At 39.7% G+C, this 14,481-nt stretch overlaps 1 protein-coding gene across 4 annotated transcripts in view; it reads left to right on the forward strand.

The window, feature by feature from the left end:
• LIFR (LIF receptor subunit alpha) overlaps positions 1 to 14,481 on the forward strand; it is a 110,344-nt gene that overhangs the window by 60,772 nt on the left and 35,091 nt on the right. For all 4 annotated transcript variants that reach the window (XM_050328858.1, XM_050328857.1, XM_050328859.1 and 1 more), the window contains exon 2: positions 4,834 to 4,940. The gene's annotated coding sequence lies outside the window, so the exon portion shown is untranslated. The remainder of the gene's footprint in view (positions 1 to 4,833; positions 4,941 to 14,481) is intronic.

The raw sequence follows: 14,481 nt of genomic DNA on the forward strand, positions 1-14,481 counted from the left end.
AGAGTCCGTGGTCCCTTGCTTCCAGTGAGTGCCCTCTCACAAGGACATGGAGTCCTGCTCTGAGGCAGTGGTTACTTAAGCCTCAGAGAGAAATGCCAATGACAGACAGGCTAGAGAAGTCTCCATCCTGACTTGTCTGTCACTTGGAGTAGTCTCTGGAGGTGGTCAGCGGTGTTTGCCATACCCAGGGAGTGCTGCAGTGGCCCAGCTGCTTTAGAAAAGGGAACACTCCTGCTGCTTTCTTTTTCTATGTCTTAATACAAAAAGCTTCTCATTTTTGCGTAGAACCTGATTCTGTGGTTCTGTGCACTTTTTATCAGCAGATACAGGCAGGGAGTAATTTCTTTGTGAATCTTGAGTGTCTAAGCATCATGCAGGTGGTGTGGCTCTCTCAGAGATGAGATTGCATCTGTGCATGTTGATGCCTACAAAATTTATCATAACCTCTCCTTTTATTTTCTTTTTCCCCCTCTCCAGTACTTAGCTGCAGTTAAGTGGGATTTTTGAACGTTTCTTTTAGTTGAAGCATCAAAAGTTTGGGGTTTATAGATGCTTAAATGTCACCAGGATTCATCTTCCAGAATCATGTAAATTTTTTCCAAAATGATTAGCATGGCAATGAGGGCCATATAAATTCCTAGATGAACAGTCCTATTTTCTTACCTGTCCTTTGAGGGCTTGAGGGGCAGCTAGGATACAGAAAATGCAGAGGTTCGTTCCCTGTGTTCTTTGCCTTCCTTTCTTACTGATTTATAAGCTAACAGATTGTTTTAGAATGAGTGATGTCTGGAGGTTCTTATCGATCACTGAGAAAAATATCTGGGGCCTGTTTTTCATGTGTACCTTCAGTTTTTTGCTGGTCATTGCTATCCTCCTTTCTCTGGAAAATTTGCAGTGCCTATATTTACAGACTGTGGGAGCCCTCCTGCGCTGTATCTGTAAGGTCCTTGCACTCCTGCAAGCACCAGAAATTCTCAGCAGGGGGTTTTGCCACTTTGCTGCTGTCTGCCTTTCCCTGCTGCTGTCTCTTGGAATCATTTCTAGTAGCAAGTTTCACTGCAAGCAGAAAGTGCTTAAACTAAAAATAACTCCTAAGCCATTGGTATGAATGTTGGTCAGGGTGTAAGGTTTTGAAGGGCATATGTCTGCCCTCCTTTCTGTGCACTGTCTGAAGCTGGCACTGGAGTGGGGTCAACTGTTGCTACAACAGAACCAGCTTTCCCTTATCCCACAGGCAGAGAACTGCTGAGTTGTCAGCTGTTGAGTCCAAATTATGCCTTTTACCTCAGGGAGCACAAGTTATAAAAGCACGTGTCATGGAAACAAGGACAGCACTGTAGCAATTCCCTGCTCCTTCTACATCACTTCCTACCCTGCCAAAAATCAGACCCTCAGCACATCCCACAGCAGCGGATGGACCACCTGTGTTGTCAGCTTGCTTTTAGTAACAGCTGCCCCCTCTTTTGAGCCATGTGTTGTCAGAGAGCAGAGTCTCCTTTCTCTCCTGTAAACCCAGCAATTCAGGGGTGGTTTCCTGCAAAATCAAAAGCGTAGCCTTTCAGCCAGCCTCGGTCTCCTGGTGTTAATCCTTAAGTAGATAAAGTAGCACTTCCTTGAGGTTGATTTCATGTTGCAGCATTTTCCTCGCCAGGCAGCTACTTTCAGTGATACAGTTGGTTTGGTTTGGTTTGGTTTGGGTTTTTTTGGGGGGGAGGGCAGAGGAGAAAGTGAATGATTCCATATTGATGAGTAACATTACACCAGTGTTCTCTGCCAATATAGCTTACTGCGTTTTGATCATCAGTTAAGAGTACTTTTTGGAATATACACATATTCCAAAATTAGAGGTACACATTTTTGCTTGCTTTATACCTACAGCTGCACTGATAACAGCTTTGTAATATTGACTGAACCTTGATAGTTTCATCTCAAGGTTGCCTGGTAGTTTGTAGTGCATAATCATGGAATTTAAATAAAGCAGTGTATTTGAGTGTTTTCTTTAGGTGATAAACACTGTCTGAAAAGTATGCTGGAATGCTTCTTATGCTTGCATAATTTTTCATTATTGCACAAGTTGCTTAAAGGTATAATAAAGGTACAAGTAGCAGGGGTGATTGAAGGTGGTTTACACTGTCAGTCTGGCTCAGAAATTGTCCATGTTTTACTTCTGGGCCACTGCCAGCCATTTAAGCTAGTTTTACTCACTGAATAAATCAGTTACTTCCCTCCAAGAGGAAATACAAGCTCAGTTGACTAGACAGCATAGTTAAGCATTTATTCTGGATGGTGTGGATATGGCCTATGGCAAGCTTGGCTAAGGTGGTGAGCAGAGCAAGCCAGCTCTATTGAAGCTGGCTTTATGCCCTTGAATGCCCCCCACATTGAGCCTTTGGGCGTGATACACATTTCAGCCTAAAGCTTTAAAAACTTCTTTCTTTTAATTTCAAGGACTTTGAACACAGAAACCCAGGAAAAGCTCTTCTGGAGGCAGATGGTGACCCTGGCCACTTGCTGCAAAGATGTCTAGTCCAGATTTGAACATGGTGGTCTCAAATAGTGTGAAGCTGAGCCCATCTACAGCATTTAGGCTGTGAGTGAAGACATCTCCACACTGCAGTCTATCAGGGTGGTCTGAGCATCTCTGATATTCATGCTTTCTGTAGCTTTATAAACTGCATTTCAAATTACTTGCATAATTGGGAGTTGCTTATCCCACATACCTTAGAGTACCCAGATGAGAGGGAAATCTGGAAAAGTGGAAGAAAAGCCATGACTGCTCAGCATGAGGCTGGTCTGGGCAGGCAGTTTCCTTTTGGGGTTGTTTGATGGTATCTGCCTTAGCCTGGCAGCCTTTTCTCCCTTCCAAACAGGACTTAGCATGGTCATCCAGAAGCTCTTGTGCCAAGACAGCAGTGCTGTTCATCATATGATGTAACTCTGTTTGGATGGCAGATCATGGTTTTGCACTTCTTGAACTGGGTGATCTAATGTCCTCTCTTAACTGTAAAATCAGTGAGGACAGAGCTTCAAAATATCTTTTTTAAACAATTGGTTTTAATATTATTGCCAAAACAAAAGCCTCCTTAAATCAAATGAACGTCAGAAGAAAATTATAGTGGTCAGTATTATAGGTGGAACTTCTGCAGATTCTGAAGTCCAAAGGTGAATGTAAGTTACAAGTGTTCCAATTACAACTAATTTTCACAATAATTCATGTTTTGGATCAAGTTCAGCACTTGCGGCAAAAGACATGTTTGACCTCTGAGGTTTTACAGCTAGTCTGGAGCTAAAACCAAGGAGATAAGCTTTCAAAGTTTAATTCTAGGCAGAAAAAAAAAAAAGAGGAGGAGAGAGAGAGAAAAAACCAAAACAAAATTGTGATTTATATTGTAAACTTCAGTGTTGTCTTGAGTTATATGCAACAAGAACTGAGGTACTGTGTGTGTGAGGTGAATGTAAATGTCAAACAAACTCTTTTACTCCTCATAGGATTTCTCCTGGTTGTGAGGATAATAATATCTGTTCCCTAGAGTCTACCTGTTCCTCTTCCTTTTCCCCTTCTTCCCCCTGCTCCATATGCTTCCAAAGGTCATGGCTGTGGGAAGTCTTTTAGTGCACAGGTCTCAAGGCACGTAACTCATAATTCATCTGCTAGAACAGCATTGTCACAGTTCCCAATATAGAACAGCCTTCTGCTCCAAATTAAATGTGACTGACCTGCCTCTTTTTTCAAGATGATGGGAAATTTTTGGAAGAAGGGATTTTTGACCGTATGTTACCACATATTTCAAATGACAGGATCAGTCTGAATGTAAATCCAGCAAGGTGTCATGTGACCCTTATTTTAAATTTACCTCAAAATCTGTAGTTTGTCCCTTGTATACTATGTTTCTTCACCATTAAGACTCTTCTAGTCTGACACTGGTGTAATGTGAACTAAATGCTTTAATATAGGAAGCCTTATATTTTTAGTGAGCCCGTATTTAGAAGTTTTTTAGGAACACATCCAGTCTTATTTTTTATCAGTCAGTTCCCCCCTCACTTGTAGAGATTTGCCAATACTTAGTTAGTTTTACTCTTCACAATGTTCAGTTTTCAGAGGAGGTCTGCTACATGGCACTTCCGCTGGTGTCTGATGTGTGGGTTAAGTTTAAATCCTTTCTCTGTGCACGTAATTGAGAACTGTGACCAAGTAACCTTACTGAACTAAATGGTTGCATTGTTTTAGCCCTTGCGACAACAGATGATCTCTTAGACCCAAACTGCTCAAAGTAATCATTTGATCCTGTATATAAATCAACTGTGTACTGGATGAAACTACTTCCACTGCTAATGAATACCTAGGGTTTTTTTGTGCTATTGGATCAAGTGCTTTTGTAAGGTAACCTTATCCATACAGAATAAGTTGTGAGGACTTTTATTTTTGCTTGAGCTGTGATAACTGATAGTTTGAAAATTGAATGTTTTCCCATTGCTTCCTCGTATTTCAATTAATAAGTGGTGCAGCTCATGTTAATATGTCAAGAATGTATCCTTGAAAACGTTAGATTCTTATCTGTTATCCTTTTGCCCTGCTGTATCCTTTTGCCCTGCTTGCTAATCAGTAGGTAACTCTGGGTTGGAATTTGGGCAGTGATTGCTGCAGACAAAAATGGGAGCAAACGCTCAGCATCACAATAGCTGCCCGTAGAATTAGGTCACTAACAGACTTTCAGCAAAATAGTGTTAATTTTCCTCTCCACACATTCAAACACAGAAGGTATATTTATAATTCCGTATCTTTTCTGAGTGATCCTCTAGTGTAGCATTCTTATGTGAGTCTTCTAACTTCAGGTATCTCGTGTGACTGTCCAGTTCATCATTCAGCTCTCCCAAACTGAAGACTGAGGACCGAGCCTGTCACAGGCTCCTGCAGTTGGGCTTCTGCCAACAGTACAGATGTAAGTTTATGCATGCCTTTATTCATAAGCTAGAATTAGTCACGTACTTATGTGTTTGCAAATTCAAGAGCAATATGTGTGTATATGTGGTTACTGAGGCTTATTACCTTGCATAAATCTGCAGTAAGTCAGTCATGGGCAGCACTCCACAGCTTTGAAATGCCCTCTCATCAGAGGGCACAGGTGATCTCTGAGGCATCTAGCTGCTTGTTTCATGGGACCTGAGAATTAGGATGAGTGAGGTGCTGCAATATAAACCCAGCTATTTGATGAACTGATCGGTTAAAGAACAATTTAACAGGTATTGTTAATAATTGTCCCCAGTGTATCTCTTCTTTTGAAATAATGTGCATTACATTTTTGCCATTTTTAATGATAGTCAATTGCTTTGTTTTGGTTTTGGTGGTTTTTTGGGGGGTTTGTTTGTTTGTTTGTTTGTTTGTTTTTGTTTAATTCTCTTATTTGGGAAAAACAGATACTTGTCACTTGCATTCCTATTACCTACATGTATCTCTGATCTATTTAAGCTCTTCTCCTGTGGCTTACAAATAAATCCTACATATATTATTTTAAAGTCAAATATTTATGTCCCTGAGGCATACGCATTTTCACCTAAATATGTTTTGCGTATATGATCCTTGTACAGATTTAGTGAACAGCACTTTAGTATGGAAAGTTGCAGAAATGGGAAAGCATAGAACTCTCTGAAGTTATCTTAGGTGATGTTATTCTTAAAATGCTATGTGAGTTCTAATGAGTTGCTTCACGGTAGAATTGGCACAAGCTTTTGTAGAAGAGCTTTTCATAAAAGAAAGAGAAAAGTAAGATGTTGGTGTTTCATAACATGAAATTTACATTAAAGGTTTTTCCTAGTCTCTGGACTTAGACAGGTAAACTTGTAAGAATGTGCCTGGCCTTGTGCATCATGTATTACGTATCTAGATGGGCCTGTTTAGATGCATGAAGAGCAGAATTTTTCCTTAGGAAATTCTGTTCCTACTGGAATAGAAACTAAAAATAAACTGAAGCAGAATATGTCATTCATGTAACTACACCAGAAGATTAGTTCTCCAGCTGACACTCTCTTCAGGTTCCTCTTGCACCCACGTTCTCTCCCCCATGTCTGGGCACCTCAATCTGCAGCCACCAGAGAGACCATTGAGAATTGCTGCACGTCTCTCATTCCCACAGTTGAACTTGCTCAGCACTTTGGAAACAATAGCTGTTTCATTGCTGAGTTGTGAAACAAAAAGGTTAAACTTATCAGCAACAATGCATGAAAAATGTGATGAGCAGCCTTCCACAGGAAGAGATTTTTCCATTCTGCTGTGTAGTTATACAGAATTTATTGGTGTCAGAAGCTAATAAGAAAGAAATCCTTCTTCTTTTGTACATTATCTGCCAGCTCAATGCTGAGAGAAGTAAACCGTGAGATTTACTAATAATAGCAGGAAGGAAGAACCCTGTTAAGCAAAGATAGAAAACTTGGAATGACTTGTGTGTGTAAAATCCAAGGTTGTTTTTTCCTCTCCTCAACCCTTTTCTCTTCAGAAGAGAAGATTAAAAAAAAAATAACTTCAAGAGGTGAATCTCATTTGCAGGGGAGGAGAAGGAGCAGATTCAAGTTACAGATGCTGTAGTGATGGTCATGTAAAAGTGATGGGAAGATGTGAGATGTGACCTTGAAAATTTCTGTTTTGTTTTCTCATTTGAAGTGTGAATCACCTCAGGAGAGACTTGTGGAACTGAATCACTCTATGTTCTATTAGTAGCATTTGTATGAGCTGCTTTCAATTTTAAATGAGGTGCTGCATCATTACCTTTACAGATGCCGCTGTCTCAGCATTTATTGGTGGGTTATACACAGATACTCGAATTACTGCTTTTCCTAAGTTTTAAAAGAAATTTGCTTTTCCTAAATTTTAAAAGAAATTATAGGAAAACATTATTTTACAGCAATAAAAATTATGGATCCTAGCCTTCTTGCATATTATTTTAAAATGTTTATATCTTCATTGCTTTGTGTCTTTCTCTGAGCATTATTTTAATGGTGCAGAATTTGCTCTAGCAGAGTACTTTTATAGCAGCATTTTCCATCCTGAGACCCTCCATGAAACACCTAAAGAGCTTTGAGGAAAATAAATAAACTTTCTAATATAAAAAAACTCGACCAGTGGACAAGATGTAAACTTTTCATTTAGATATTCTGAATATACTTAGGAAGTTTTTAGCATCTCTTTTTTGTGGAACTGAGAGATCTCAGTGTATGTTTGAATCCTATTTGACATAATTTAGCAGAAATTGAAAACAAAAATTTGAACTTTGTTTTCTTTTAAAGCAATATTCTTCCTAAACTGAATGATCAGTCGGATTTATTTGATGTGGACAGTCAGGTGTTAATTTAATTGTAAACCAGCTACATCTTGTGCCTTTGGCATTTCAATAAATTATTTATTTTGATTAGGGCAATACAGTTAAAGAAGTGTTGCATATTTGTAGAGGGGATAACGTCAAGGAGCACGCTAAAATTGAGATGAGATTCTGTGTTTTTTAGCAGCATCTGAGTATATTAGAGGGGCAGAAAGGATAAAATGAATAAGTCAGTTTATATTGAGGTACTGGGTTATAGCTGTGCTGCTACAAGATATAGAAGTGCACCATAAATCATTTGCAGGGATCTGCAAAGATCCTGTGTGAGAGGAGCAGAGGGGACAAGGAAGAGTAATATTAGCTTCAGACAGCTGGATTAGGTGTGCCTGCTTGACTTTCGGGTCCACGGCGCTAGTGAAGGCTGTGAACAGCAAGAGAATGAGGGGGTACTTACACCATGAGCAAGTGTGCATTCTGAATACTTAGGAATAATTTCTGCACTTTGACACCTTAAAAGGAGGATATACATGTATATGCATAAGAGAAAAACCTCAAGGGGAGTAAGGTACAACTAAAACAGCCTGTGAAAGAAATAAAGAAGTTCAACTGCTATCTAATTACACGTGGACAGGCTTGTTCTGATAATGTCATACTATATTGTAAACCTTCCTTCTTTGTCTTTGGAAGGGGAATGGCAGCATTCAAGGCCACTTGGGAGTGGCAGAGAGTAAAGCTTTTGCCCACCCTAGTGGAAGGGTAGTCTACAGATTATAGCATGGTGCAGTATGTCATCATGTGATATGTCAGGTACTTACTAAGAGTGGAAATACAGCAAGGCATGAGAGCTTTTAAAGTCTCAATAAAGATTACTACAATGGGACTTTACCAGAAAATATAGATCTATAGTTTCAGGAATTGCCCATTTCCTTGATTAGTAAAAAAAATCAATTTATTTCTCATAAGTGACTCTCATTCCTTACATTCACTCTAAAAGGAAATCACATAACTATTGCTCCTTTTTCTCTATAGAATTTAGTGTGAAAGCCACATTTCAGCATTCAGTCTTTTTATACCCTGTTCGTACACGCGGAGCCAGACTTTCTTTGGATTTGGTTCATTGTACCTTAAAAATAATTTGAATACCAAAGGTTTCATTGTAAACAATGAAGGATTCCAACGCTTGGGTCATTGCCAGTTGTTTAAAAAAAACCACACTTGGAATTACTTCAATAATTATCAGTGTTCTCTTATAAAACTAATTAGGCTTTTCCTGTGATGCAAAGAAGATTAAAGGTCATATAGTTCAAAATAAGTTTTTGGACACTGCCAGATTAAGGAAAATAAATTCCTTCATTAATCAGGTCAATTTATTTAATGTTTTACTAGTTCATAAGGACGTATAAGCTGAAAAGAACCAGCATGGACAGAATTATGCAGATAACATGACTCTGATAAGGAACAACAATTTTATCCTGCAGTCCTCTTTGTAAAAAGTCTGAGTGATGTGGTCTGGCCCTTGAACCTCACATGGAGTAAAGCACAGTTTGTGGGCTAATGACATTTCCCTCTGAAGACTTGCTGTCTTGAGAACTACCTGGAGGCTAACAGTACCCCCTCCCAAAACTGAAATGTGCTTTGGAATAATTGATTTGTGTTTTGTTTCAGTGCTGTGTCAGTAAAATGCAGTAAGCACTGGAGAAGTGGAAAATATTTTCTGTGTTTTCATTGGATTCTTGGTTTATATACTGCAAAAAAATGTGGGTGCATTTGTTTCTATGTTCTGCACCTGTATTAAATACTGAAAAGGCATAGTGGGTAGCCGTCGCAGTCATGATAAGAGGCATTTTTTATATATGCAAAGTAATCAGACTTGTGTGCTTTTGCTCACTGTGCTTACTCCATGAGCCCCTGGTGGTCTAGTGGTAAAGGCGCGGCGCTGTCACCGCGGAGACCCGGGTTCGATTCCCGGTCAGGGCCACTCCCGGGCAGGTGGAGCTCGTTAGCCCTTAAAGGCAACCCACCTACGTCCTAAGGACCTCACTGCCACTGTCCAAGCTCGCTTGGCCCCGGCAGATGAACCTTAGGATTAAAGGGTGGGCTCAGTTCCGCGCACACTGTGTCTCACCTAAAAAATCCAATGCGCAGGCTGGAAGGTGTAAAGACCTTCCCCGGATCTTCGCTCGCGAAGACTGGCCATTATTATTACTCCATGCTGTGTTGCAAAGCACAAGAATTCAAGGAAGTGTGTCGACCATGAGGTCATCAAATTCAAGCACATCAGGAAATATGTGTAGCTGTATCAGATTTACACAAATACATCCTTCACCTCCACGCAATATTAATTTGTCAGTTGTAGTAAGTACCCAGAAAATTTTTGAATGGGTTAAAAGACGAGTGTGTAAATGACTCTGAGCTGTTTCCTTCTGCACAGCACAATAGCATAGGAGATCAAAAGTTTTCTTTTGGCCAGCAGTGTCCCTTAACCTTCACCCTTTGCTTTGTTCTTTGTTCAGATGATTAGGTGTTTTCCATCTGCACCTCTATGGGAGAAGAATCTGTGCTTGTTAATTTGAGCTGACTTCCTAAGGAAGTTGGACTTATCTGATCATGCGTTGTCTGTCCCTTTTGCCCCTGCAATAACCTTTGGACACGCTTCTCAGGGTCGATACTCTTAGGATGAGGAGATGAGTTCTCAGCGTACTGTGTCCTAACAAGCTTGGTGAAACCCTACGGCTGGATGGAGAAACCCTACTGAGGAAATGGCCGCAGAGTGAAGTCAACCTTTGCTGGACTGAAATCCAGACCTCTCTAGCGTGCCTTCTCTGATCTCTAATAAGACTTAGGGGTAATCTATAATAACATTGGCCTAATATGTAATAACAATAAATCATGAACAGGCTTGCAGATATCCCAAAACATATTTAGTCTATTTTTGGTAGTATTTGGGTTCACTGTGTTTCTCAGAAGAGTTTGTTTTTTTGTTGTTACCATCTGGAGAGCAGTGCTTGTGTTCCTAGTAGTGATGGATGTGCTTGTATTTAACCACGTGCTTGATGGCTAATTGATATGGCAAGGACTTCCAAACTTGGGAGTTAGACACACAGTTTTCCTTTGAAAGTGCCTTTGTTCTTCTGAAAATCTCACGCTAGGAGATCATGCAACATCTGGCTTGTAGACCACTCTTCTGTGGTATGCTGTGAAAACAGTGCGTGAAACAGTTACTCTGGTAGAACTAAGGGTTTCTAAATTAACATATGGTTTAATTGAAAACAAGCATAGTTCAGTGAGATCACAAGGCAAAGTGTCAAAATTTTATATTTTGCTTGAAAAAAAGCCCCCCAAAAAAGGTCATCTGGTAAGTTACCTTTTAATTGCGGTAAAAATAAACCATCGTTTCCTACAGTGTCTCTTTGCTTTGTTCTGCCCTTTCAGTCCCCTGCTCTGCCTGACTGCTCCACCTCTTCAGTATCACTCATATTTTTTCTCTCCAGCTCATTTGTTCCAGCAGGGATGTTCTTCCCAGTGGTCTCAGTCCTGTTCTTGTTTGGTGGGTTTTTTTGGTTTACGGGAGTAACCTGAAGGAGTCTTTCATTGTACTTTCCAGATCCTTCCCAAAATTTTATCCGTGACTGTGATTGAACTATTTGATATCAGCTTCTGCTACATATTTTCCTTTCTGTGAAAAGGCAAGTCCTAAGGGTCTCAGTTTCTCTCTGTGTGTGTATATGTTGTGCTGTCCAGCAGGTACTAAATGTTTTTATAGAATCATCCTTGAGTTGCGATGCTTCTTCATGGATCTGTTGTCTCATCTCCTTGCCAGGTGAGGGTGCTTCTCATGCTAATTGCTACTTGGAAGCACCCAACAGCTCTCCCAGTCTGCTGCTTGCTTATTTGTATTTCCAGTATCTAACAGTCCTGGGATCAGAAAAAAAAGGAAGAACTGGAATTACTGGAAAGCAAGAGCAGCTGCAAGTTGGCCTTAGAACCTGAGAAAGTTGAAACTCTTACTGCATCCTGGGTGCACCTTTACTCTTGTTGGTAAAATTTCTTGATAAAAGACTTGCCTTTGTAGATGGTGCTTGTGACCAGGAAAATTAATTGTTGAAGTGTTGATCCTTATGTTGTGTGTCGTGCCCTGACTTCTCACCTCACCTTGCAGAGCAGAAGCAGGCTGAGGTGGCTGCAAGATAACTGCAGTGGCTTCCCGGTATCTCAGAGGTGATGCTGCTGTTTGGCAGCTAGAGGAAGCAGTGAGGAGGGAATTTTTCTCTTTGTGCTTGACAGGAAAAAACCCAACAAAACAAATGTCTCATAGGACTGATAATTTGGCCTTGTGTACTCCTGCACATTTACTGAATAATATATTAACACCCTGTCTTTGTTTCCTTTTCTTCCACCACAGATTAGGGTAGAGCATGCACATAGGCAACTTGAATTATTTTATCAGCTTTTAGATAGAGAAATAGCAGATTCTTACATTAATTCCTCAGAACTGGGGAAAGCCAGATTCCCAAATGGGATTCGGTTTTCATTTATAAACGAGTTTTAGTGATTCATGTCCTGCAAATCTTTTATAAAGTGGAATGGTGCCATGTTATAAAACAGAGAGGGAAAGCCTGCATTTAGATTACTGAAGATTTTTGTCTCAACTTCGGAAATTTTTTTAAGGACATGGAAGAATGTACTCTATTGAAAAACAGCCAAGCTCCCTCAAATAAATCTTATTAATTCTGCTCTCATTTTTTTTATTACTCAGCTAGCTTTAAAGTCAAAGAATGAAGGCTGTGGGATCAGCAAAGCTGTTCTAAAGGAAGCCAGTTCATTTTCTGTTTCTGTGTCCATTGCCTTTACTGTCAGCTGTATTGGCAATTTGCTTCGTTTCCCAGAAATGTGTACTTCTGGCATGGTTTTTTAGATAGGGGAATTTTTTTTGGAAGCTTTCTGCTGGCAAAAGTAGCATGTGTAATTTGATATATGCATTTTTATCTGCATGTAAGTGTGTTTTCTTTCACTTTGAAGGTTGAATTAGTATCTTTGGGCAGAGACAAGTAAAATGAGCTTTCTCCACTTGCTGAACAGAGTAATTTTTCTTCTAGCAATAACGTTGGATCTAGGCACAGACTTAACACCTCCATTTCTGCTTGATTATTTGGGATTATGGCTGCTCAGTATTGTCAAAAATGCAGCCTCTCATCAGTCTCTACAACATTTTGGTGACGTGCTATGTCATTTTCCTTGAGAGCTTTTAATGGTGGCAAATTATTGTGATGATACCTTGAATTGTGGACAAAAAAAATTTGTAACTTGAGAAAATCTATGGACAAGCAGATTTCTTCTATTATGTTCAATACATGTATTTTTACTGGTTTCGTCTAGTATTCTCCACTTACAGTTTCCCTAAACCTTGTGTATAAGATGACTTTTTAACCATTTCTTTTTCAGGTATCTGCCTGTGGAGCACAAACATTTCTATGAAAACTGTGGCAACTAATCCTCAATTCGTAGACATTTTTAAAAACGAGATCTGGAGGCTTTTGACTGTCAGATCAGGCTGCAGGCAGAAAGCAGGCCAGAAAGCTTATTGATTTTTTTTTTTAATATTTTTTTAGCTCTTTTGTTTGTTTGTTTTCAAAGTGGTTTCCAAGCACTTGACAATGAAATACACTTTGAGACCAGAAAACTCAACAGTAGAACAAAGCTTTGAAGAACTTTTGTGCTTAGAGAACTAATCTGATACAACTGAATAAAAACCCACTTTTTTTTCCCCTTTGAAGAGAATTGAGGATTTGGTCAGCTATGCTTTTAAAAAAGAAGATACACAGAATCAGTTAAGCCAAAAAATATCTAACAAGAAACACAGTCAGTAGGAGACATACCAGTTATTTTCTGGTTTTCCCTTCAAGAGGTTAAATTTAAAGAGGCTCGTAATGGCTTAAATGCTCCCCTTTTCTCAGCAGGTCACAGAATCTTTAACCTTCTTTACAGCTGAAAAGGTTTTGAAGCAAAGCTTCCACAGATCTTTTCCCAGGCGCACATTATTGTCTTGGACTTCTGTTTCCTCTCTTATCTGTTTGATCACCAGTAGATGCACTGTCTGCATCAAAACATCTTTTAAAGTAATTTAAAAGTCCACGGTGGGTATTGAGCTGTTTTAAATATCAGCCATCAATTGCTGGCTTCAGTGAATAGGAATCTGAATCCAGTTGTTCCTTTCTACCTTACCTGCATAAAAGGGAATTTAAAATTTCTTCTTTCCAACCTCAGGCACAAGGGTAGTTCCTCTGCACAACATAAAACCTTGGGCAGAAGTCAGGACATCCCCCATGTACTGTAGCTTCCAACAGTCATTATTGAATCCTCCTTTTAGTAGATTCTCTTAAATATGGCCAGTTATATACTGAAGCCCATCAAGCCTTTGCTGTCAGTATGGCATAAATTTGCATGTGAATACTTTTTGTAGACACACAAAGTGTTGTTCCTTAGCATAGATTTATGGGAAACTCTTTCCTTATTTGAAAATTTCAGAAGTGAAAGACCATTTCAGGCAAGGCCATTGAGATGAATGTGCTGTGCAAATACACTCGTGCTAAGTCAGGAGGTTTGCAGTCCATCTGAGGATGAGATTGGAGTCTGAAGTACTAAATAAACAGCTACGTGGCAGCTTTATACAGTATCCGGGGCTGGATCACACACTGAAATTGAGTCAACAAGGTCTGAATGTTGGGAGAAAGCAAACATGGCATGAGCTGTGTAAACACATACTACGCATAGGTTTGCCATAGAAAAGTTCCTTCATTGTGCTTGATAATGCTCAGGCCTCGGGGCAGAGATATTTCAAGGCTGTGGATACAGCAGCTTTGGTTCACAGAGCAAAATTTGTTCCAGGAATGATCAGAAATATAGAAACTGAGACAGGGGAATGGTAAAAAAAAAAAGGAGTTTTTAAGGGAGGTGTTGTTAGAGATCTGGTATCAGTCATCTGCTCTGTAAGAGGTTGCTGCAAGGCAGAGGGCGAACTGTTCTTTGTCTGCTGGAGATAGGACAAAGTAATGTGCTTAAAATGGAGCAAGAGATAGTTGTGGAGCACATTTGGAATACTGATGATAGTGCCAGTGAAGTGACACAAATATATTGCCCTAGGAAATTAGATTGTTATAGGATGTGCTACTGC

This window comes from Myiozetetes cayanensis, unplaced genomic scaffold (assembly GCF_022539395.1).
Source record: "Myiozetetes cayanensis isolate MyiCay16 unplaced genomic scaffold, myiCay2020 scf4, whole genome shotgun sequence".
Lineage (NCBI taxonomy): Eukaryota > Metazoa > Chordata > Aves > Passeriformes > Tyrannidae > Myiozetetes > Myiozetetes cayanensis.